We start from the raw sequence: 25669 nt of genomic DNA on the forward strand, positions 1-25669 counted from the left end.
TAAGCAAACATTATATCAGTAAATATTTCTTGATTATTTCCCGAAGTGCATGCAACCAAAGTTTCATTTAAGACTCGTGTTCAATTCTACAAGGGCAAAAGTTTATGTAATTTAAATTTCGCGCGTAAATTGTTAGTCTCTAATATACAGCTCCTTCGTGCCTAGGAGGTTGGCGTGCGAGCCTTTGGTGTAGAAGATACGGGTTCGACTCCCGGCGGGAGCCCATGTGGTTCGGATTTTACGTTAATCAGTAGGTCCATGTCCTATATAGCCTGTGTTGTTCAAAGAACCGATTTTGACATTTTTTTTTTTTTTACGAAAAACAACAAGTTTTCCATGTGTCAAACTTTATCTCCAAGTGTCTTAAAAGAATACTTTCTTAAAACTATTTTATCATAGCTTAGGTTATTCACATAATGAACTAAAAACATTTGATTTTTCAAAGGCCTTAAGCTATTTTATACTTTATTCAGATGTTTTTTACGTAGTTGATGTTATCCTTCAGATTAGATAATCCAACAGTGCATTGAAGCACACTGGGATGCCCATTAGTGGTGGGACCCGGAACCCAGTCATTTCAAATTGATGTAGAAGTTTATATTTTAGATTCATATTAAAGTTTTGGCTCCAAATGACAATTTCCCTCCAAATGGACAATGATCATCCCTCGGGGGCTCTCTGGGTATAGGGGTCTACTGTCCCCTTTTCGGAAAAGGCCAAAATATTTATATTTTTGTAGCTTTCGAATTTTTTGTCTATTTTATAAACACTTTTGGCTTCATATTAAAGTTTTGGCTCCAAATAACAAATTCAGTCCGAGTGGACAATGATCATCGCTCGGGAGGCTCTCAGGGTATAGGGGGCTATGGACCCCTTTTCGGAAAAGACAAAAATATTGATGTTCTTGTAACTTTCAAATTTTTCGTCCATTTTAGACATTTTTGGCTTCATATTAAAGTTTGGGCTCCAAATGGCAATTTCAATCCGAGTGGACAATGATCATCCCTCGGGGGGCCTCTCTGATTATAGGGGTCTACGGTCCTCTTTTCGGTAAATGCAAAAATATTAAAATGCTTCTAGCTAGAATCATCATCGGAATCATGAATCATCGGTATTGCAGAAAGCCGGACGACGCTGGAACGCTGGATTCTGACAGACCGGAAATTTGTCGCATTTTACATATTTCACCTCTGGAAGCAGCAGGAACAATGAAGAGCTGCGTCATCACGAGGAAGGACTTGCATATCAGAGTCGTTTCCAAAGTCATGTAACCGACCTAATAGAAACCATAATTAACCTAGGAAATCCGTTCGAGAACGCCTGTGATGAGAATCCATGAGAGACACCTGTGATTACATGTACTGAGCTTACTAACTATATTCTAAATAAAATTCCCCTGCGCAACAGGCTTTCAACAATAACGACAAATCCTCCAAACACCAAAGGTTGGGCAAACCGGGCAACTGCCCGGGACGCTAACGTCAGAGACGCCCAAACGAGCACCCCAAAATAAATGTTCGAACGTATTTTCTAACATCACTTTAATAAAATGTAAAATATAGGCTAGGACTAGGTGGGGTGGGGGAAGCAAAGACTGGCAGGGTGAAAATTTTGCTTTCGTCCGCTCCTGATGTTGACTGAGATGACGTAGTGTTAAATGGGTGAGGACGATATTGGCCTATTTAGGCTCTAATCTCAACATTATTCGAGAGTAATTATTAGCTGATCATTTTAAATACCGATTGCAATATTACTTACAGTATCTTTGTAGACGTGATTTTTTTTTTTTTGCAGTTAGCGAATTTTTAGCCCTGTTTCAGCGGAAAGAAAAATCTCATGTTGGCAACACTGCCCAAAGCTAGTCAAATCTGGGATGTGGCGCATGCGCGTAAGTTACAGATGGTCATACATCGGTCTATTAAATGGGTGAGGAGGCGCCAAAGGCCATTGTTACGCCACTGGGTCCTCCTATTTGGATTATTTTTAAAAAGTAATTTTTAAAAAGAGCACTTTCTTGATTTGGACTCTTGGAAGGGCGTGGGGGTGTTCTAGAACTTTACCTCTTTTAGTTTCGTGTTATAGAGCCACGTATTACACTGGTATAAAATAATGAATTCAGCCCTTTTTCTTTCAATTTGGTACTATTTTTCAGCCCACTCTAGAGCGAGGATTGTGGCAACACTGCATCATGCTCATTACTTTCATAATGAACCCTGTAAAAGATAACGACATACTTTATTAATGGATTATTGTTGGAATACGGTAGAACTGATTTTGAAAATTTTTGTAACAGTGAGTAATGAAAGCAGAATCTAACAGCTGTACACATTTTTTTGTTGCTTATACCTAAAAGTAGACTGATTTCTTCTGGTAATTATATATAATTTTAAGTTATGTAGTTATGGATGTTTTAGAGTAAGCGTAATAGGAATGAGAAGTTTTTGGGTGTGACTAACGGATTGCGATGATAAATATAAATAGAGGACTTTCTGTGATTTCCATTTGAAGTTGTGGTGCACATGATTGTGTTATATTTTTTTTTCTGAGGGGGGGGAAGAACTTTGCATAACCGCTAACTGATATAGTGGGGGGCCGGCTCCATAAGGAATACATGTTTCATTTCAACTTCATGTAAAAGTTTAATACTTTCTTTTTATTTGAAGGTACATGTATTAAGAACTATTTTAGTTCGAGTGGACACTTGTACGCAAGCTAGGGGGCTCTGTGTGGCATCATAACTCACCGGGTACTTTCTCGGATAAAAAATCGCATATGTAATAAACGTAGAAGGCGTCTGTGCGTATTGCTGGTCAAGTACGGCGGAGATATGGATCCATACGGTACTCTGCTAACACAAGGTCGCACCTAGTTACCCTTTGTTATATGCAGGGTATCTCAAAAGTCCCCTAACATAGGGTAACTCTGTTATTATTAGAATTACAAGAAAATGTAAGAGTGGAAACCGTCTCTAAATATGATGTTTACAATCTAAAAAGAAGGAGTTTTTTAAATCAGACGAGCCGTTTGGGCTATATACACTCTTAGTTCGCCCAATATTAAATGAAAATGCAACATTGCCATTAACCTTTATTTTACGGCTGTCAGTACACTGCCAGAATAGTAAATCCGTTCTTTCCCGCGTGGCACTGTACTGACACAGGCGAAATGTTTACTTTGACCCGCGAGCACACATATTTTTTTTTAATGATGTGCCTTATTGTATGAAGAGATAGTCCATAGTGAAAGGAACCAAAAACGTTGGTTCTCAACCGGTGTGCTCACGGGTCAAAGTAGACCTTTCGCCTGTGTCAGTACAGTGCCACGCGGGAAAGAACGGATTTACTATTCTGGCAGTGTACTGACAAGCCGTAAAATAAAGGTTAATAGAGGGGCTGGGGAGGGGAGGGCGGGGCAGTATGTGGATAAATTTCGTAAGAATATGCTGAATGGGGGCATATTTGAAATGGTGGCTGGCTATCGACACGTTAGTGTAAAAGACAATAGCTTCATTTACTTACGTTGTGGGTTCAGACAATATCCTTATTGCCTTCCAAACGAACACAGTACAAACAAAAAGGAACTTCCACGAATGCATGATACGTGATGATGCAAACAACTGAAGGAGAGCACTATTGCCAACTTTTCCGACATTTTTCTATATCTCGGAAACTACTTGAGATATCGAGTTCGAACAGATTAAAAAATGATCTTCATTACATGATCTATGAGGGGGGTTGACATAAGAGACTTTTTCGAGTTATTTGACTGTTTTCTGTTCTGTGTATAATTTTCTGTTGAGTTGGAAATACTGATAAGCTAATTACTGTGGATTATGTTACACAAGACATTCCCCTAATGTAGTTAAATATTCACGGTAAAACATTTTACATTATATAGTTGTAGATTTATTTAAGAGTGACACTCTTACAAAATTCACCCTATATATACACACAATGTCCTTTCAATATCATACGGTCACATATTGAATTAATAAACGAAATGTATAAATGAATGAAATTGTTTATTTCCGTTTCATCAAACAGTTCGTATACCTCTTACTATGTCATCGATTGTAATTTAAATCCAGTGTCACAATTTCATTTCCTAAAACAACACATTTGCACTTGCACAGGCGTGTACATTCCTATTTTGCTTCCTTGCACTTGCATGATGAACATTTAGTTTTGCAGGTGCATTTAACGTAAAGTTGAAACAGTTCCTTCACCACATGTAATGTTCGCCACACTGGAACAAGCTTGTTGTCTACCTTGGTCCATCCATACATACAGGGATCTGGAATAAGCATCCCCAGTTTGTGGGCTGAAAGCCATAAGCTTGCTTAGATGAACCTTTTCAAATCGCTTGTGGGAGGTATTCTCTCAACATCTCGAGTGTTGTGACAGAACATCTTCATTCGTAGGTGACCAACATTGCCATCGCTTTCGTCTTTGCAATACGTTCTACACACAAGTTTGTTGGCAGCATCTTCCAACACAGTTGTTATTTCAAATGGAGTAAGACTTACAAAATCTGCTTGTAGATTTTTGATGATCTCCGCTGCTTTTAGACATCATTTTCCCTTAAACTTAAAACCCGATGTGCTGTCTGACCCAGTGAAAGAATGAAACAGAGCCAATGGTTTGCACTTTGTGTTTCCTAATGTTGCCGCAAGATGGTTAATGGATATCATTCTTGTCTGGTTTCCAGCTTTAAATGCCATCCAGATTTCTGCTTCTGAGTTGACATTTAGTATGTGGTGGAAATTACTATCACATCTGTCTCCAGTGTGAATCAATCCCACTGAAGATATCTGCAGGGAATGAAGAGCATGTACAGCAGTGCGCGTATCTGCCTCTTCATGATTGCATTTTCCCATGTGAATGCCACTTCCTACATGGTGTACATTCTCGCGTGCTGTTGCTTTCCATCATCTGTACTTCCATCAGTTTCCCTGAAAGATATGAAATCAGCTCAGTATTGTTATCAGAATGTGAAAGAAAACTACGTCAATTCCCTGGAAACTTTGCGGAACCGCACACATGCTGTCGAGTGCCGTGACCTCTCTTCTCCCTTGTAGTACCTTTGATGAAGAACGTACTATATTGATCCCAAACGTGTAGTTTGTGACCTCAACTGGTACTGTATTCGTTGGTAAAACACTCTTAGAAAGTATTCGTCAAATGATTTTCGTGGCACACTGGTTCGAGGAAGTCCATGCGTAAGAGCTCCACCATCATTTCCAATGAAGTCAAAAGTATCTGGTGCCATTAAATCGTCATTTTCAGTTACGTTATAAGTGGGAATTGTTTCCAAAAGACATAGCAGGAAGTCTGACTCTACAAGTGTGGAGAACACCCTCAGTGGAAAGTGCTGGTGGGTATGAACAAGGGTCATAGCAGAAAAATTGTTCCAACTTGTCCCGCGAACTTCCAGTGAAATAAATGCCTGTCCATACAGGTCGTTTTGTTGCTTATATTGCTCTAGTTTCCTTTTAGATGCAGGTTTTGCTGTAGTACGAGTGCTTTGGTCATGGAAAAGTAGCATATTATTTTTCCTAATAGGAGTCTTGAAGGGTCTCTCTTTCTTATGGAGGAACTCCTCCTTATACTTGAAACACTGCTCTTGCCGTGTTCTTTCCAACACACGGATAGATTCTGCTGGTAAGGTACCGAGGTGTACACGATTGTTTAACGATACCAGATCTCTAGTGGGTTTCTCGAAGGGATTTCCTAGGTTAATTATGGTTTCTATTAGGTCGGTTACATGACTTTGGAAACGACTCTGATATGCAAGTCCTTCCTCGTGCTGACTTCTACTTCGTGCTGATATATACTTCTGACAAGTGCTTCATTAGGGCTAAATTGGTAAAATAATTATTAAAAAAAATACATTGAAACCGGCTCCCATCTTAACTTTGGTGGACAATAGAAATGACAATACATCTCCTCTAAGACCAAATTGAAAATGGCTATTCTGTTCTTTTGCAGTGTAAATACTGGATGCAGTAAGAAAACCTGAACTTGAGCATTGAAATAAAAGTATTATACAAAGTGTGGCACACTCGAACGTAAAGCTAAGTGATATGCTTTTATGTAACACTAACGAGGGAACCTATCCAAGTGCGACTCTGACTTCGAGTCGAGACTATGGTCGTTGGATACCTTGTCCCAAAAGAACATAACACGAAAAGTGATACATCCTCGATCGCAACCGTTGCAGAGATATAAGCGTGAAAAGTTCGAAATTGAGCTCCATACTATACATTACAAAGTCAGCTTCCGGGTCAGATTTGGCGGAAACGGTCAGGTAAGGAAACTCAGCGAATACATATCAAAGTAGTGTTGGGAGCCCACCACCTTTTGAATGAAAAAAATGTTGCCCCCGGGGCACTCGCAGGGTCCCAGGCGGGGTCCAACTCAAAATTGGCAAATGGAACCGGGGGTCAAGTAGCATATTGTATGAAAGCTAGTGTTAAATAAAAGAAGATAGAACAAATCTCAACTCTCTATGATGACCCTGTGCAAACGGGCAACTGGTCAAAATGTCAATACAACCTACATCAGAAAATATATGGCCACTCTTCTAAATCCGTTAAGTTGTGACAATAACAAGACAGAAAAACACGTTTAAAAGTGCAAGGTATTGAAGTTAAACAAATTGTTGCAGAGTCTCTCACAGTGGCCATATATTTTCTGATTTTTTCATTCAAAAGGTGGTGGGCTCCCAACACTACTTTGATATGTATTCGCTGAGTTTCCTTACCTGACCGTTTCCGCCAAATCTGACCCGGAAGCTGACTTTGTAATGTATAGTATGGAGCTCAATTTCGAACTTTTCACGCTTATATCTCTGCAACGGTTGCGATCGAGGATGTATCACTTTTCGTGTTATGTTCTTTTGGGACAAGGTATCCAACGACCATAGTCTCGACTCGAAGTCAGAGTCGCACTTGGATAGGTTCCCTCGTAAGTGTAAAACTTGCCATTTACACGGCAACACACAGCTTGTGTAACACTTTTGTTTTAATAAAATGTGATCATGTGATTTGGCCATTAGTAAATATTGAATTCAGCGGAGAATTTGAATAATCAACTAATCAACACTGTCAGAAAAGTATGTTGTTTATCAGTTTTCTTTGTTTCAAGAATGGCAAAAGATAAGGCTAGTCTTGCTGCCTTAGAAGAAAAAAGTAACTACTTGAAAAAGGAAACCATGCTATCTCTTGTGTGGCTACAAGCGGTACAAGCGAACCAAACAATCTATAGCAAAAGAGCATCTCGTGCATAGCGTCCAATTTATTGGACAGGTAAATATTTCTTATTGTGTAATTCATAGTATTACAATTCTGGACATTATGCTGTACTGATTGAAGTCTAAGGACATTTGACTCTACAATAACGTAAATATAAGGAAATAAATCGAGATAGTAACTATAATAAAGGACATTTACTTATCCCGTGCGCGACTCAACGGAACTGCGGGAATTCATTATCTCTTCTTCTTCTTCTTTACAAGCAACCTGTATCCAGAATTGCCAGAATGTGAGCGAACCAAGTTACTTTGGGTCTATACATAAGGTTAAGCAACCTTTCGTTATGACCAAATGATTTTGCTTTTAAATAATCCGCCATATTTAAGTGTACAATTTATTGGACGCTATGCACTAATGAGTTAAAGCAGTTTTTTTTCTTTTTCGTTTAAATAATTTGCTCTGTGTGTTTATATTACATATGGACAGAAATAAGTTTGTTTCGCCATGATGTTATTATGCCACAACGGGGTTATGCTGGAAGAGATCACATAAGATTAATACGGAATCCGCACCGCTTCTCGGCTTACATCCAAAAGAAACTGTCCTCCTTTTGGACTTGGAACAGCAGAATGTAAGTTTCACCCACTTCACTCCAATAGTACATTTGCTTATTCGGAAATCAGGACTATCACCTTTAACTATAAAGTAGAGTATTTTAAATCGGGAAACTCACGCCTTACCCATTGGGAAAATCTTATTACTTTAAATGCAAAACAATAACTGGAAAATCCCGGTGTTGCTTCGCCTGTAAAATTTTATGGTCTATGCATCATAATCAGTACGCTAAAACAGAGGTATTAAATTACAAAGTTAGTATGTACATATCATTGAATAAAATTAAAACTGAAAGTCCAAGCGAAGCTAATGTTGGAAGCTACGTACGCAGTCGATAAATTTTGCCAATTTCTATCAATATATTTAAGCAACATTGGCTTCTTTATAAATCAACAGGCCTTCCTTCCTTCAGGCTTAACTTCCTTATGTAATACGGAGGTTATTAAGGGGAAGACTTTCGCTTAAAGTTATATCCGAACCACTACTTGTTTTACACTTGAAAGAAGGATTTAGGGATGCGCTCGAGTCGAGACATGTCTCGAATCTCGACTCGACTCGACTCGAATTCGAGTCGAGACACTCTTTGTAAAATTCGAGACGAGTCGAGACAAACGTATTTCTCGACTCGAATTTTCGAGTCGAGTCGAGACAGCTGGTAAAAATCTCGACTCGACTCGAATGTCTCGAAAATCTTTCTATAATTTTTAATAATATTTTGAAGAAAGTACTCGCTCAGAAACACTCGGCACGAGAATTTCGGAAACTGCAGGACTTGTCAGGTGTTCGAAGAGTGCTGTGGTGATTGTCTTCAACAAGTGGCGAAACCAAGAGGAAAAGACGTCCAAATGTCGAGGGGTTGGGCGCCCCCTACTTCATTAAAGATGTGGAGAATAAGAACGAGGACAGAAAAAGAGAAAGAGAACACTGACCGTTGGGAATTATCCCTTGTTGAAGCGATGATTGGAGTAATAAAACCAGTTAGTATTTCCGCTGTTGTATTGTTGATTTCACAGAAATGTTCAAAAATAAGCAAAACGTGACTCTGCACAAGATGTTTACTTACCCATAGTTTTATTATTGTCAACTGAACCCTGAGTGTCTGGGATGTTTCTGTCCCTTCTCACTTTACAACTTGAGAGGGGAGGGGGTATTATCACCAGGGTACCACTAGTAGTACACCGCTAAAAGAAATGCTTTAGTGCTGCATCGGAAGCGGCATGTTTTGTATATATTTCTTAAAATGTTATCCATTCATAAAGTATAAATTCCCCCACCCTCCCCTCATTCTGTTTCCAATACAGAGAACCGACTCTTTAAATGAAGAACGAACCCTGAACCTTCCCGAAAATGCTAAAATGATTGATGCGTACAAATAAGAAATCTGTGGATGAATCAGAAAATGCAGATACATGAGAAGATACTTGATGCAGTGCAGTCCAACACATGTAAATAGATTTGAAGTGTTCATATTTGTGTATGTGCTTGTTTCTGAGTATTTATATGCGCGTGTGTCTCGTAATTGTTATATTAATATCCACTGGATTAAGTGAAAGTATAAAATGGATTTGATGACTGCCAAATTGACGTCACATTGATAAGTCATTATTTTTTAATATTAATAATATTAAATTAGATTATAGTTTAGCGTCGTTTTTAGGAGCAAAGCTCTACAAGACGTGAACGTACAGTTTAATGTCGGATTTGAAACACATGAGCTCCTACCATGAATCAAACCTCGTTCGAGAAAGGCGCATCGCTAACAACATAGCAACGGGGAGCTGAACATTTAGTAATAGTCTATGTATATTAAGTTGTAAAATTATATTCGTTTAATTTTCACTAATATAATCTTCACAATGTAAAGCATTCGCTAGACACGTTATCTTGTTTAAAAACAAAAAGCCTATCTCTTATGTTTCCGTCTCGGGGTTGGACTGCGGGATAATAGAAATCCGAAAGAGATGTTTTTATTATATTTTGTACAGTAGATCTGCTCCTTCATAATCTCCGTGTTTGATAAGAATGAACCTCCCTGGCTCACGAAAATGTATACGTAATATAACAAACCATGAACATTAAATGCCAGACTAATATAGCAAACATTGAAGATGTTCCCCTAGAAAATTTTCTTCGGCCGTTCATGTTTGGAGGTACACAATTTCGCAACTCAGTGGATACGATGTGGATGTATTCAAAGTCCACTGATTTACCCATCAAATTTAAATTTTATAAAAATATTATCAGTGAATACTAATCTGAGGAGAACTATTTTTTTTTTTAATTCGAACGCAAAAGCAGTTTTTTTTCCACCAGGTCTCGGTAATCATCCGGTACGAAAACTGAAGTTTGTACAAGTGTTTGAGAAAGGGGTCCTCCAGGAGTATTATTTATGGGGTAATTCCTGCGTTTGTTATATACATATATAGATATAAATATAGATATACTGTATACATATAAAGATAAGTAGGAGCGGGTCTTTAAAATTAGTTCGGAAAGATAATATGAAAATCTGGTATAATTTCCAAGAATCTATCTAGTCTAATATAAATAAAATAAACAGTTTGTTTGTGAGTTTGTCTGTCTGTATGCGGCCTGGGGACCAGACGAGTGGACCGAGAGTTACCAAATTTTGGTCAGGGGTACCTTGGCCTAGGCCCGAGATCAAGACGAAAAGTTGTTTTCAACTTTCGAACCAGGGGAGTCTCATGGGGAGGCGTTTACCGGAACCGGCTTGGGAACCAGACAAATTGACCGAGAGTTACCAAATTTTAGTCACGAATACCTTGGTCCAGGCTCCAGACCAGAGTTAAACGATTTTGTCAAAATTCGAACCAGGAGGGTCTCAGGGGTTGTTTACCGGGACATGTAAAAGTAGTAGAAAATAACAGATATGAGTGTTGAATTCATGGTTTTCGCGGTCGCTGAAATCAATGGTGAAACTCCGATCGCATTAACTTCCAAATTCATGCTATGCGGCACCGGGTCGGGGGTCAACGGGAAGGGGGAGTTGAGATATCGAGACATATAAAAGTAATCCACAATGACCGATATTAGTGTCAAATCCATAGTTTTCGCGGTCTCTGAGATCAATAGTGACACTTCCATTAGCGATGATTTGCAAATTCAGCTACAATCGCATGTGGGCCGGGAGTCAGCGGGGAGGGGGGAAAACCGAGACAAGTAAAAGTAATCCAAAATGACCGATATTAGTGTCAAATCCATACTTTCGCGGTTGCTGAGATGAATGGTGACACTTTCATTAGTGATCACTTGCAAATTCAGCTACCATTGTATGCGGGCCGGGAGTAAGCGGGGGCGGGGATACCGAAACATGTAAAAGTAATACAAAATGACCAATATTAGTGTCAAATCCATAGTTTTCGTGATCGCTGAGAACAATGGTGACACTTCCATTAGCGATATTTGCAAATTCAGATACCATTGTATGCGGGCCGAGAATCAGCGGGGGGGGGGGATATACCGAGAGATGTAAAAGTAATCCACAATGACCGATATTAGTGTCAAATCCATAGTTTTTGCGGTCGCTGAGATGAATGGTGACACTTTCATTAGTGATTGTGTTGTGTTGACTGGTGGAACTAATAATAACCTAAGCCATCCACTAGAAACCCAGAATGTGTTAGTATCTTTAGAAAGAGCACTTGAAAGCACAGGTAAAAGAAATATTAGAACAGTAGTATTGTCAACACCCTATAGGTATGATTTTCCGCATAGGCCGAATGGTAGTGTAAACAGATCAATATTTGAATTTAATATGCAGGTGAAAGAAATAATCTCTAGAATGTACAGCCATGTTAAATTTGTTAGTTTAGGTGCATTGCGTAGACAGGATTACACTAGTCACGGCTTACATCTAAATGCAAAAGGAAAGAAAAGGGTCTGTGATTGGATTATTGAGGCAGCAAATGCTTTTTTATAGGTTACGAGTTCTGCAGAAAAACGGAATTTATGACGTGTACTTCACTTCCTCAAAATAAACATAGAGAAGTTTCCTGTAATTGTTATGACAAAAAAAGTAATATAGGTTATGTGTATTGTGGTATGTCCTCTTGTATCTCGGATCTAAATGTTGTAGATAATGTAAGTTGCCAAAGTAATACTCCCCTACTAAAAGCAGTAGATATAACTACCGGTAATGTTCCTAATCAAAAAGTAGAAGACGTAAGTGAGTCAAAAAATACCAGTCTCCGAATCCTGCACCACAACGTCCAAGGATTAGGAAATAAAATAATCGAATTAAAAATTATTTTGGAAAATGAATTAAGTAAAATTGATGTCTTGTGTATATCGGAGCACTGGCTGAATAAAGAAGAAATAGAAACAATTTCACTCACAGGTTTTAAACTATCTGCGTACTATTGTAGGAAAAATATATCCCATGGCGGTATTGCCATATTCGTCAAAGAGGACTTTCGTATCAAAATTCTAAGGAATACCCTTACATTGAACGTTGAGAAAACTTTCGAATCTGTAGCACTTGAATTTTGCGATCATAATTTAATACTTATCTGTCTCTATCGCACGCCAGACAGTAATGTCAATGACTTTTTGAATAAATTAGAAAGGCTTATATCGGAATTCTCGTCCTCTAAAAAGTCGTTAGTAATTTGTGGTGATATTAATATTGATTTTTTACTAAATAATAGCAAAGAAAAAGAAGATCTCATTTCGCTCTGCACATCATTTAATCTGAAACCTATCGTCAATACTCCTACCAGAATAGGCAAAACAAGAATCTCTGCTCTTGACCAAATTATAATTCCACGTGATGATTTCGTATCTCATGTTGATGTACTAAACCTAGGCTATTCTGATCATAATGCTCAACTTCTCTATTTTTACACAGAAATAATTAATAAGAATACAAACGTGGGCGTGGAATGGTCTGAACGGCGTTCATTTACACCCACTAACGTAGCATATTTCAGATACTTGTTGAAAACTGAGTTGTGGGAGGATGTTTATATTGAATGTAATGTTAACGACCAATTTAATTCCTTTTTATGTATATTTACTCATTATTTTAATATTGCTTTTCCTAAACAAAAATTTAAGATAAATAAATCGGTAAATGTCAGTTCGAAGTGGAAGACTTTTGGAATAAAGGTTTCTCTAGAAAAAATGCGCTATTTACATCAACTATCCCGACGGTGCCGTACTCCCGTGTTTAAACGATACCACAAAATGTACAGGCGAGTTTTACATAAGGTCATAAAACAGGCAAAAATGTTAGAGAATGATACTTACATTGGGAAAGCTTCCAATAAAATGAAAGCTACATGGCAAATTATTCGGAAAGAATCTGGGGAACGAAAACCCTCCTCTAAGATAACTAGCGTTTCTTGTCAAAATAAAATTATTAAAAATCCGACTGAAATTGCAAATGCTTTTAACGATTACTTCACGAATGAAGTGGAAAAGCTTATCACTAATAACGTGAACAATAAACTACCTAGCAAACAATACGTTAGTAGACATAACGATATTTTCGAAAAATCATTGTTCTTGCACCCAGTAACTAGTCAGGAAATCTTAAATACTACACTGAAAATGAAAAATAAGAGTTCTTCAGGATATGATGAAGTTCCTGATAAAATTCTAAAGCAATGCTCCTATGAAATTGCTGATATCTTATGCTTTATAGTAAATAACTCTTTTAGTAGTGGCGTTTTTCCTGAGGCATTGAAGCTAGCAGTTGTTAAGCCCTTATATAAAAGTGGCAAGAAAGATCTTACATCGAACTATAGACCAATATCATGTCTGTCTACCTTCTCTAAACTTTTTGAAAAACTTATGTATATAAGACTAGTTAGCTTTCTAAATAATTTTAACTTAATATCTCCTGCTCAAAATGGCTTTAGATCAAATAAGTCTACTGAAACTGCTCTTTACTCCTTTCTCTATTCTGCTTTAAATTCAATAAACGCTAAGAAATATACAACCGGCATATTTCTTGATCTTAGCAAAGCTTTCGATACAATTGATCATCAAATTTTACTTAAAAAATTGCAAGATTATGGCATTAGGGGAAATGCTTATGACTGGTTTAAATCGTATATTTCCAACAGAAGGCAAACTGTTGAAATTAACTGTCAAACTCAGGGAGTAAGCAAATGTTATTCAGATACAAAAGAGTTAAAATTTGGAGTTCCTCAAGGTTCCATCTTAGGCCCTATTCTATTTTTAATATATATAAATGATTTGCCACAATGTTTAGACTCTGCTAAAATTGTTCTGTATGCTGACGATACAAATATTTTAGTAACTGGAGAAACTTACGTTGAGTTATGTAATGCAGTAGATTCCACCATGTCTGCCGTCAGTGACTGGATGGATAGAAATAAACTAATACTAAACACAACAAAGTCTTCGTGCATGTGCTTTCACGTAGTAAAAAACGAAATAAGAAAGCGCCCTTGTGTAACAATTAACGGCAAAACGTTGAATTACGTCTCGGATATAAAATTTCTTGGTCTTTGGGTGTCAGATACATTAGATTGGAAAATTCACATTCAAAAATTATCTAGTAAATTGGCTCAAACCTGTTACATGTTAAAGCTTTTACGAAATAGTGTCAGTCAGCATGTTCTGCTCACAACTTATTTTGGACTTTTTCATTCTAAATTGAAATATGGTATTATATTCTGGGGATCTACTGCACTGCTAAATTCCATATTCGTTTTACAAAAGAGAGCTTTAAGGTTTATGACCGGAAGTAAACCTCGAACTTCTTGTAAACCTCTATTTAAATTTCTTGAAATCTTACCTCTTCCATGTTTATATATATATGAACTTCTAAAATTTGTAAGAAAAGATATACAGACAGATACAAGCAGCTTCCGGTTTAACTCAGATATTCATATGCATAATACAAGACAAGCGTCTGATCTTCATGTAGAGTCCTCACGTTTAAAAGTACATAAGAATAGTACATTTCCTATGGCAGTGAATATTTATAACAAGCTTCCTTCCACTTTAAAAAACAAAACATCTGGTTTCAATAAAGCAGTCAAGTCCTACCTACTCGAGTACTGTTTCTATTCTGTAGAAGAATATCTCGCCTGTAGTAAATAAGGTTCAAAGTATATATATTTTGTATATCTATAATGTAAGGTTTTATTAACTGTTTTGTTGTTTTATATCGATGTATGTAAATTAGAATAATGAAAAATTGTATTTTTTTTGTACATAAATTCACACTATTTTAATATTGCATGTAGATCTAAATGTATACATATGTACACATTCAGTGTTCTTATGACGTGTCCAACTCATACGTTCACGTTGTGAACAATTTGTATGAAAAAGGATGAAAATAAATACAATACAATACAATAATGCAGCTACCATTGTATGTGGGCCGGGAGTCAGCGGGGGGGGGGGGATACCGAAACATGTAAAAGTAATACAAAATGACCGATATTAGTGTCAAATCCATAGTTTTCGCGGTTGCTGAGATGAATGGTGACACTTTCATTAGTGATCACTTGCAAATTCAGCTACCATTGTATGTGGGCCGGGAGTCAGCGGGGGGTGGGGATACCGAAACATGTAAAAGTAATTCACAATGACCGATATTAGTGTCAAATCCATAGTTTTCGCGGTCGCTGAGATGAATGGTGACACTTTCATTAGTGATCACTTGCTAATTCAGCTACCATTGTATGTGGGCCGGGAGTCAGCGGGGGGTGGGGATACCGAAACATGTAAAAGTAATCCACAATGACCGATATTAGTGTCAAATCCATAGTTTTCGCAGTCGCTGAGATGAATGGTGACACTTTCATTAGTGATCACTTGCTAATTCAGCTACCATTGTATGTGGGCCGGGAGTCAGCGGGAAGTGGGGATACCGTAACATGTAAAAGTAATACAAAATGACCGATATTAGTGCCAAATCCATACTTTTTGCGGTCGCTGAGATGAATGGTGACACTTTCATTAGTGATCACTTGCAAATTCAGCTACCATTGTATGCGGACCGAGAATCAGCGGGGAGGGGAGGATATACCGAGACATGTAAAAGTAATCCAAAATGATCGATTTAGCCTCAGATCCATAGTTTTCGCGGTCGCGGAAATGAGGGTAATACTTCCACAGGCCTTGCGAAGAATGGGTACATTTATCTAATATATATCTACATCTATCTATCTATCTATCTATCTATCTATATCTATATATCTATATATCTATATCTATATATATCTATCTCTATATCTATCTATCTATCTATCTATCTATCTATCTATCTATCTATCTATCTATCTATATATATATATATATATATATATATATATATATATATATATATATATATATATATATATTGATCAAAAAAATTAGGGAATCAGATGAAAACACATGTAAAACTTCTTACGAATAATGTGAGAACACTGTATCTTGTCCAGTTCAGATTAAAATCCTGAAGGCCCAACGTGCAATCGAACCGTTTGAAACATCTGTGCACGTGATCAGTGACGTGGCGCTAACAGATATCATTTTGTAGTGTGGCGCTGCCAATACATTCCAGCTCCAGGATACCTTTGTTTTCATTGTGTTTAGTGCGTGACAAATCTACGTAGTGAAATTGCGCAACAACGTGATTTGCCAGAATCGTTGGCATGGCGAGCTGTCGACAGGTTGGAAGCTGGTCAGTTACAGCGGGAGGTGTCACATGCCATAGGAGTGGCACAAAGTGTGATTTCCCGATTGTGGAATCGATTACAAACAACTTGAAGTGTTCGAAGAAGACAAAGACAGAGCCGTCCACTAGCAACCAAAGCCAGAGACGATCGTTATCTCTTGTTAACAGCCCGTCAAAACCGGCGTCAGAATACAACTCTGCTCCCGCAAGCCTTCCGAACAACAACAGGACGCACAATATCCACTCAAACGGTCCGCAATCGCCTTCGAGAAGGTGGTCTCTACGCACGTAGGCCTATGGTGTGTGTCCCATTAACTGCACGACACCGTGTTGATCGAAGAGCGAAGGTAGAGGAACATCGTGGGTTGGGACGCAATGAATGGGGCAACGTTTTGTTCTCTGACGAATCTCGATTCAGTGTGGAGCCTGATAATCGACGTGTTTTCATCTGGAGAGATTGTGGAACACGACAGAATCCCATGTTTGTGCGAGAAAGATCCCAGTATCATGGTGGTGGACTGATGGTGTGGGCAGGAATCAGCATTGGTGAGCGTACTGAGCTCCACATCATCCGAAATGGCTCTTTGACGGCTCTCAGATATAGGGATGAGATTATGAAAACTCTTGCTCTTCCCTATGCTGGTGCCATTGGTGATTCGTTCCTTTTCATGGATGACAATACTCGTCCTCACAGAGCTCGGTTAGTGGATGAGATGCTGGATGCTGAGGGTATCGCTCGGATGAAGTGGCTAGCATGTTCTCCGGATCTCATTCCAATTGAGCATGTCTGGAATATGCATGGCAACGAATTGCCGCTAGGCCAGTAAATCCATTAACCATTCCAGAGCTGGAAGTCGCTCTTCTGGATGAGTGGCACAACATTCCCCAAGAACTCATCGATAATCTGATTGAATCCATGCCACGCAGGTGCGAGGCTCTGTTGGCTATTCGAAGTGATCATATTAAGGAACAATCAGTGTTGTTGCCTTGCCTGTTTGTGAGCAGTTCGAGAGGTACACACATAACCGTCTTGTGTCATGAGCCATGTGAACAATGTTTTCCGTGCCCCAACACCAGTATGTGCCCCATTTTTCTAGTGTATCTTAAAGCATTCCTTTTTGTAAGATATATATGAGTCAAACACAAGCTTATTCATACACTATCTTAAGGTCTTGTGTGATGTTTCAGCTGAACCCCTAATTTTTTGAGAATTATATACAGTATAGTGGCGGATCCAGGATATGATCAAGGGAGGGGCTAAACCATAATTTGCAGTTTTATCCAGTGTAAAGCAGGATTGAAGCCCATTTTACGCAGTGTATACTTGAGTGTGAAGAGAGGGGGGCGATAGCCCCCTTGGATCCGCCTCTGTGTGTATATATGTATATATATCTACCTATATATACATACATGATCGAAAATGGCCTCGAATCCATACTCGCTGAGATGAACAGAAGATGCCGTTTAAATCCACAAATTCAGCCCCATTGGTACTCTAAGGGGGATGGTGACATGTAAAGATAATTGAAAATTATCGGTATTAATGTCAAATTCATAGTTTTGGGGCTTCACAACTTCATTGGGGACAGTTTTGGTGCCCTTTGCGTCCAAAATGAAACGTATTCTCCCCGTGCGAAGAACGGATATTCTGCTAGTCTGTAATAATAACTAACGGAAGTTTCACTTAATATATTTCTCGCTGCTCAAATTTACTCACTTGTGCGGTATATGTGTGAAAAGTAGAACTAAAACCTGTTGCTTTAAGTATTTTTCCGTTAGCGAAATACATTGCATATATAGTAGGACGTCGATAATCCTAACGTCAAAAATCCGAACGCGGTCCCTAGAAGCTTTTTACATTTTGTCTTAACGCGAGAAACAAACAATATCGTGTCCATCGACGTTATGTGAAGTCAGTGTTTTTACAGAAGTTCATTTATATGTAATTGTTCGTCATGTATTTTTATTTTTATTTTTTTTATTAGGCCTATAAATTTTAAGTGTGACTTACAAGAACAGTGTTATTTGGAGTACAAGCAGGTTCTTCAGAAACATTAAATGTAAGTAGCCTTACGTACGGTATTGTAATTACTGTATGTACTGAATAACCACTGTATCGATAGAAGAACATACCGTACAGTATATGTAAGCCTAAATGGCATTTTCGAAAATCCGAACAATTTGAAAATCCGAACTACCTGTGGTCCCAATTAGTTCGAATTTTCGACTTCCCACTGTATATGTTGCAGACATGTTACAGCAAGTAAGATTACTAGCATCAGGCCAACAAATAGTTTTTAAACTATATTTTCCTGTTTTTGCCAATATTTCCGAACAAATGATTTTTTTCTAATGGTTTCAAAATTTCCGGAATTTTACATACAACAATGAAGATATCTCTATGAAATATGTTTGATTTAACATATTAACTAAAATGATTCTGTGATTAGCAAAAATGATGATTCTGATAATACCCAAATTTTCCGTTTTTTCCCCAGCTCGGGAAAACCGTAAAAAACTGTTTTTTTACCCAAAATTTCTGTTTTTTTCACAGACCTTTACAACACTAGTCTGAACACACGGTGCACCGAACACTCCTACCGATGGCGAATGTTAACACTACGACATCGGCAACTACAACTGAAATGAATACGTTACCATCGCCACTAGAGCTTGGCACAATGGCAGAGCGTTGCATTATCTGATGAATCCCGATATCATCTTCATCATGACGATGTGAGGGTGCGAATCCGTCGTGTTCCAAGGGAACAGCTCCTTGACATCTGTACTGGGGGGCGGAGACAAACTGGCTGCGGCTTAATTATTATCTGGGGAACATTCAGGTGAGCATCCATGTGTCTATTGGAGCTCGAGGAAGGCACCATGACCGAGGCGTCACACGCTGCTTGCAGACTACGTACATCCCTTCATGACGGCCATGTTTCTCATCGGTAGTGGCATTTTTCGACAAGATAATGCACCATGTCACAAGGCCAGGAGTGTGATGGAGTGGTTCGAGGAACACAGGAGCGAGTTCCAAGTGCAAACTCTCCGGATCTGAACCCAATCGATCACATCTGGGATGTGATTGAACGTGACCTGAGGGCGCATCACCCCCTCCCCGGAATTTACGGGAATTAGATGACCTGTGTGTGCATATGTGGTGCCAACTCTCTCCAGCGACCCACCGAGGAACATTGCGACCACGCCAAGACGCGTTGCCGTTGTTATTCGTGCCAAAAGGTGGACATACTAACAATTAGGTAGGTAGTCATAATGGTCTGGCTGATGTGTGTGTATATTTTAACTCATATATTTTGTCTCGACTCGAATTTCGAGACGTCTCGACTCGAATTCGAGTCGAGTCGAGACAGCAACATATTTTCGAGTCGAGACAACATTTTCTCGAGTCGAGTCGAGACAGGCTTAAATCTCGACTCGACTCGACTCGAATGCATCCCTAGAAGGATTGTAATTCGACCGAGAATAATGGGACACCTTAATTAAAAAGTGAAAAAGAAATAAAACTAATGCAGATGGTTTGATACGTGCAAACGTCACCATACAGTTCACACGATTTATGACTTTTTTTTGTTTGTTTGTTTGTTTAAACCAGCCAGTCCTGTAACTCAATTTTTCACAGTAGCATTGCACTTGTACGTTCCTCAATAACTGATATCAATAGGGTTGCCAACTGGCCGGTTTTACACCGGCCTGGCCGGAAATATTGCTGTTATTTTGATTAAAGCCAGTGACCGGTACAAACTTCTTTCCAGCCCTTTTATGGCCTGTTTTTATTCAAATCTGTATCTAGTTCGAAGCAATTTCATGCAGTTCGAAGTATAGATTAACCATCAAATGCATAACATAAGTCTGGGAGGCCCGGCGCCTTGAAGAAAATGCATTAATTTGGCCATTTTTCAGATTTGCACCCAAGATTTCTCTGACATCTTTCAAAATATATTCAATACTAATTAATTTCCTAGAAGCAATTTTCTTAAATTACCAGAAATAAGACATTTATTGTCAGTTTTTCATTTGTACCCCGTTATTACCTAACATGGGTTTCAGAGGCCCGGTAAAGCTTTTAGCCTATTTTGTCCAACATCTCACGGAAACATTGTGTATTTCCGTTTTTAAATTATACTTATGTGCTTTTCTGCTTCTGAAGTGAATGGTGTCAGAAGATGAAGCTCCTGTGGTTGTGGTGTACCGGTGTAACTGTCTAGAGGAAAGTATGGTAAGAAATTATCATGGTTTATATGTATTGTTTTCTGTCAGTTTCAGTTATATACAAAAGCAATAGTTGTGTGTGGGTGATTTGCACGTTTGAAAACTCTGAGACGGGTGGAACAGTCAAACTGTTTTCCGGACCTTTGTCAATTTTGCAATTGTAACATAAGAAGGTTGAAGATATTAAATTTCCTGAGCTGTCGTTCCCTGTGTATGGTAAGAGTGTCCTGGGTTTAGTTGAAATCTAAAGAAGTTCATGTTTCTTGTGGCGTAGTGGTTCATTATAAATAACGTAAATGAAGTATTAAATATGTATGTGTTACTAAACACATAACATATTATAATCTATCTATCATTTTGCGAGCAAGTCACAAGTCTATATGTAGCCATTTCTCATAAAAATGTATACATAAATAACTTTATTTTCAGTATCAATGAAATACAGTAATTTACCTTTGCTACTCGTAACTTACCACCACGAAATTATTATTTCGGTTTGCTTTTTTCAGGAGAAAATGGAAGTACCATTAGATGATGATGAGATAAGAGATATATTATGGAACGAAGACTGGTCGAGTAAGGAGGAAGATAGCCCGGGAGTAAGCGTACATGCCTCAGATGATGAAGATCCAGATTGGGAACAGTTAACCTCAACGTCGTCGAGTGAGTTATCAGATTCGTGATAGTAGTGCAAATACAAGTGCTTCTTCATGTGGGCGTACACAAACACTTGAAGTGAATAGCCGTGTGTCTAAATCTGGTACAAGCTGGTTTTGTGATCCTCCACCAAACTCTCAAACACTGGTCTGGAACATAATACGTTTCAGGGATGGACCTGCTCGTAACGTAAGTACTCCTGATAGAAAAAGTTTATTTTTGCTCTTTGTCTCCGGAAATACTTTCCGAAATTTTGATATGTACTAACAAGGAAGGAAAAAGGTTAGCAGTTGAGAACAAAATTACTTGGAAAGATGTAACTATGGAAGAACTTGAAGCTTTTATTGGAATATTAATATTGGTGAGTTGAAAAAAAAAAAAAAAAGACACTTCAGTCCGTGAGTTATTTTGTTCTTCTGATAGTAATCCACACTATCGAGCATGTATGCCTGTGAATTGATTTGAAACAATAAGAAAGGTGTTATGATTTGATGATAAAAGGACCAGGAACGAAAGGGTAAAAACGGGTCACCTGGTTCCTTTTCGATACATTTGTACCCTCTTCTTAAAAAACTGTAGGACAAAATATGTTCTGAGTGAGTGCATGACTATTGACGAACAGCTTTTTCCTTTTAGAGGACGTTGTCAATTCATTCAATACATGCCTAGTAAACCAGCCAAGTATGGCTTTAAAATATTGTGGTTGTGTGATATGAAAAATAGCTATGCATTTGACGGAATGATATACACGGGAAGAGAGGCAAATAACCCTGTAGCAAGAGATTTGGCCAAAAACATAGTACCTGAGTTAGTGAAACATATTGAGAATTCAGGAAGAAACGTCACATTTGATAATTATTTTACATCCATTCCTTTAGCGAAAGAACTCCTTGCGAGAAAGTTGACAATGTTTGGAACTAAAAAGCAGAACAAGAGGGAAGTTTCTCCTATCATGAAATCAAACAAGGAACGTTCAAACCAATCTTCTGAATTTGGCTTCTGTGAAAATATGACAATGGTAAGCTATGTCCCCAAACGAAATAAGCGTAGTTCTTCTCAGCTAACACACAGAGACAAAAGTATTATTCCAGAGATTAAAAACAAACCGAAGATAATCATATATTACAACAAAACGAAAGGTGCCAAATGACAAGGTGCCAATCGTCTTGACCAAATGACAAGAACGTACACCACAAAACGAAAATCAAAAAGATAGCAATGCGTTTTGTTTTTCAACATGCTGGATGTAGCATATGTGAACGCTTTCCTAGTGTATGAGTCACAACATGTAGGTTTCTTTCCCAAGAATTCATCAAAGAGAAGAATTTTCCTTAAAAATCTGGCTAAAGAATTGATGTTACCCTACATGCAAGAAAGAAATGAAAATGTCCATCTTCCGAAAACAACAAGAACTCTGCGAACAGCATAAGTGTCCAGCAAGCAGAGACAGAAAAAGTAAAATGGTGTTTGTCGACTGCAAACAAACTGTATGTGGTGAGCACAGTGTAATTGTGTGCAGTGAATGCAAGCATTACTAGCGTAGCTTAAAAAGAAACAATTTACTGGAGATGTGTCACAAAGAAAATTAAGCAGGTGTTAATGTATACGTTGAATGTAAACGAACTGCAAAGTTATGAGTATACGTAATGAGTATGTTAACTCAAAAATATTGTGTTATAACCAAAATTGCTATATAATGATACAGTTGTATAATTTATTAATATATTATATTAATATACACTAATACAGTTTGTAAGATATATATGGCAAGAACCAAAGAAAAACAAAATTTTGGCATCTAGCTACGTTAACATCTGTTATAATTCTGAAATATAATAAAGATTGTGGAATAAACGCATATTTTTCTTTTATTTGAAATGCAGGCCTGAGAAAGCCATGTTATGCATTTGTGTAGGAAAAATTAGCCTTGCATTAGAGGGTTAAAAATGTAACTTTCATTCTGTAAATCCAAAACTATCACCTTTCACCATCTATCAACAATTAATATATTTTGTTCATCTGTTTAGATAATTTCAAAGAGATGACATTGACTGTATCAGGGAAAATTTGAAATTTATTTGTAAGGAATTTTATATATTTACTGAGAGTGAAAAAGAACTTATTAAGCAATTTCCTGTAGTTGAAGTATAAGATTAAAGTATGAATTTTAGTTCCCAAATCCAAAATTGTCACGCAAAGATTAATTTACTTTTGTTCATCTGTATATGAAATTAATATACGATAATTTTAAAGAAATGGCAGTTACTGGTAAATACAATAAAATGATCAATGCCGATTTCAGTTTTTCATTTATAACACAACGTATCTATTAAGCTTATTAGTGAATATGCAGAATACAGATGCTAATGCACTGTTGTTTATGATAGTACATTTCCTTCTCATAGGTGGGTCCGAACAGAGATACTTCACACTTACAAGGAGAAAGCATACTTTGGTAAATGAACTCTGGCGCCACTTTTTGCAAGGTTATATAGTGAACATTTAGTGTTCATATTACAAACTGGGAGAGCGCAATGGCCTAATATAGCAGAGAAAAAGTGCCTTAAAGTTTTCTACTCGTCCCATATGTCGTACGTTCAGCAAGTTTACCAAGTGACGGCGTGGCAGAATTAGTAGCATCTGTGACCCACGTGCCAAGGGTCCCGGGTTCGATTCCCGCTGGAGGCAACTTCGTTTTTTGCGTGAACCAATAAAGTAGCCACTTGTAGCTACAAGTAAAATGTTAATTCACCATATGTTTATAATGAATTAAAAGAATAGAAATATTCAAATCAGTTGTAGAATCTTTCAATGTTCCACTTAACTAACAACGAAATGTAATGTATTTCGTAAATATATTGATATCACGAGTTATATTATGGTTACCACAGTCGTTGTGCAAAAAATGTTCTTCACGCTTCGTATCTACATCTGTTGACAGTGTGAGAATTATAAGGAGGATGAGAAGGAAATCTCCTTTGGTAATACTGGATGTTACTACAGTGCGTCCCACTAGTTTTCCAACCCGAAAAAAACGTTATAATTTCCGAACAAATGTACATAGGAAAATGAAATTCACAATACACGTACCTTGTTTCATGCTAAATACATGACCGTCACAGCAGGTGCTGAAAGTGTCCTCCCTGGACGTCAAGACATGTTTGTACACGGCGTTCCATATTGTGAAAAGTCCGATGTAGAGTCTTCGGTGTGATCTCATGAATCGCATTCTCAATGTTGTTTCGCAACTCTTACAGTGATCGTGGGTTGTTTCTGTAGGCACAACCTTTAAGAAAACCCCATAAGAAAAAATCAGGTGGTGTCAAATCCGGGATCTTGGCGGCCACAATCCTTTGGGGACAAAAAAAAGGACTCAATTTCTGCTATGGCCACGTTGGAAGTATGGCATGTTGCTCCGTCTTGTTAGAAATAACCGCGACGCAGTTCTTGATCGTCCAGCTGATTCACAAATTCACTGAAGATGTGTAAGTAAATTTGAATGTTTATTTTATCTTCAAAGAAGATGGGTCCAATGATACGCTTTCGGGAAATTGCACACCAAACCCCCACCTTCAAGGGATGAAGTGGAATTTCATGGTACACATGCGAATTTTCGACGGCCCACACCCAAGTATTCTGCGAATTCACATAACCGGAGAGATGGAAACAAGCTTCATCTGTGAACCAAGTATAGTCCGGAATTCCTGGATTGTCATGCAACAAAGCTTGCAACCAACGACAATACATCACGCGCTTTTCCCAATCTGTAGTCTTCAACTCCTAGATGACTGTAACGCGATATGGAAACAGCTTGGCTCTTTTGGCGGCTCTTTGCACAGTTGACTTTGACATCCATACCTCTTGTGATAATCGACGCAGGCTCTTCTTAGGGGACTGCGAAAGACGTTGCCGCACATTCTGTACTGTCTCCTCAGACATCCGTGGACGCGCGCCTCCATGTCCCGTAAGCAACGTTCCTGTTGTTTCGAACTTCCAAATGATGTTTGATGTTCACCAAATGATGCATTGATGATTTCGATGGTAATTTACGGCATCCAAATTCACGGCAAAATTCACGTTGAACGGTCTGTTACGTTCCCGATATCCAATATTTTTTTTAACAATGAACATGCGTTCCTGTACGGAGTACAGAACCATCCTCGCGATGCAGCGACTCGCGTCATACTAACGCACGCGCACCACGCCAAGCGGCATTTCCCGTGGCGCCACCTATCGTCTTTGATTTG

The 25669-nt window shown here is 38.2% G+C and overlaps 1 protein-coding gene across 5 annotated transcripts in view; it reads right to left on the bottom strand.

The window, feature by feature from the left end:
• LOC145673729 (male abnormal protein mab-31-like) overlaps window positions 1–25669 on the bottom strand; it is an 86946-nt gene that overhangs the window by 49722 nt on the left and 11555 nt on the right. The window lies entirely within an intron of this gene.

This window comes from Thermobia domestica, chromosome 2 (assembly GCF_964235325.1).
Source record: "Thermobia domestica chromosome 2, izTheDome1.hap1.1, whole genome shotgun sequence".
Taxonomy (NCBI): Eukaryota; Metazoa; Arthropoda; class Insecta; order Zygentoma; family Lepismatidae; genus Thermobia; species Thermobia domestica.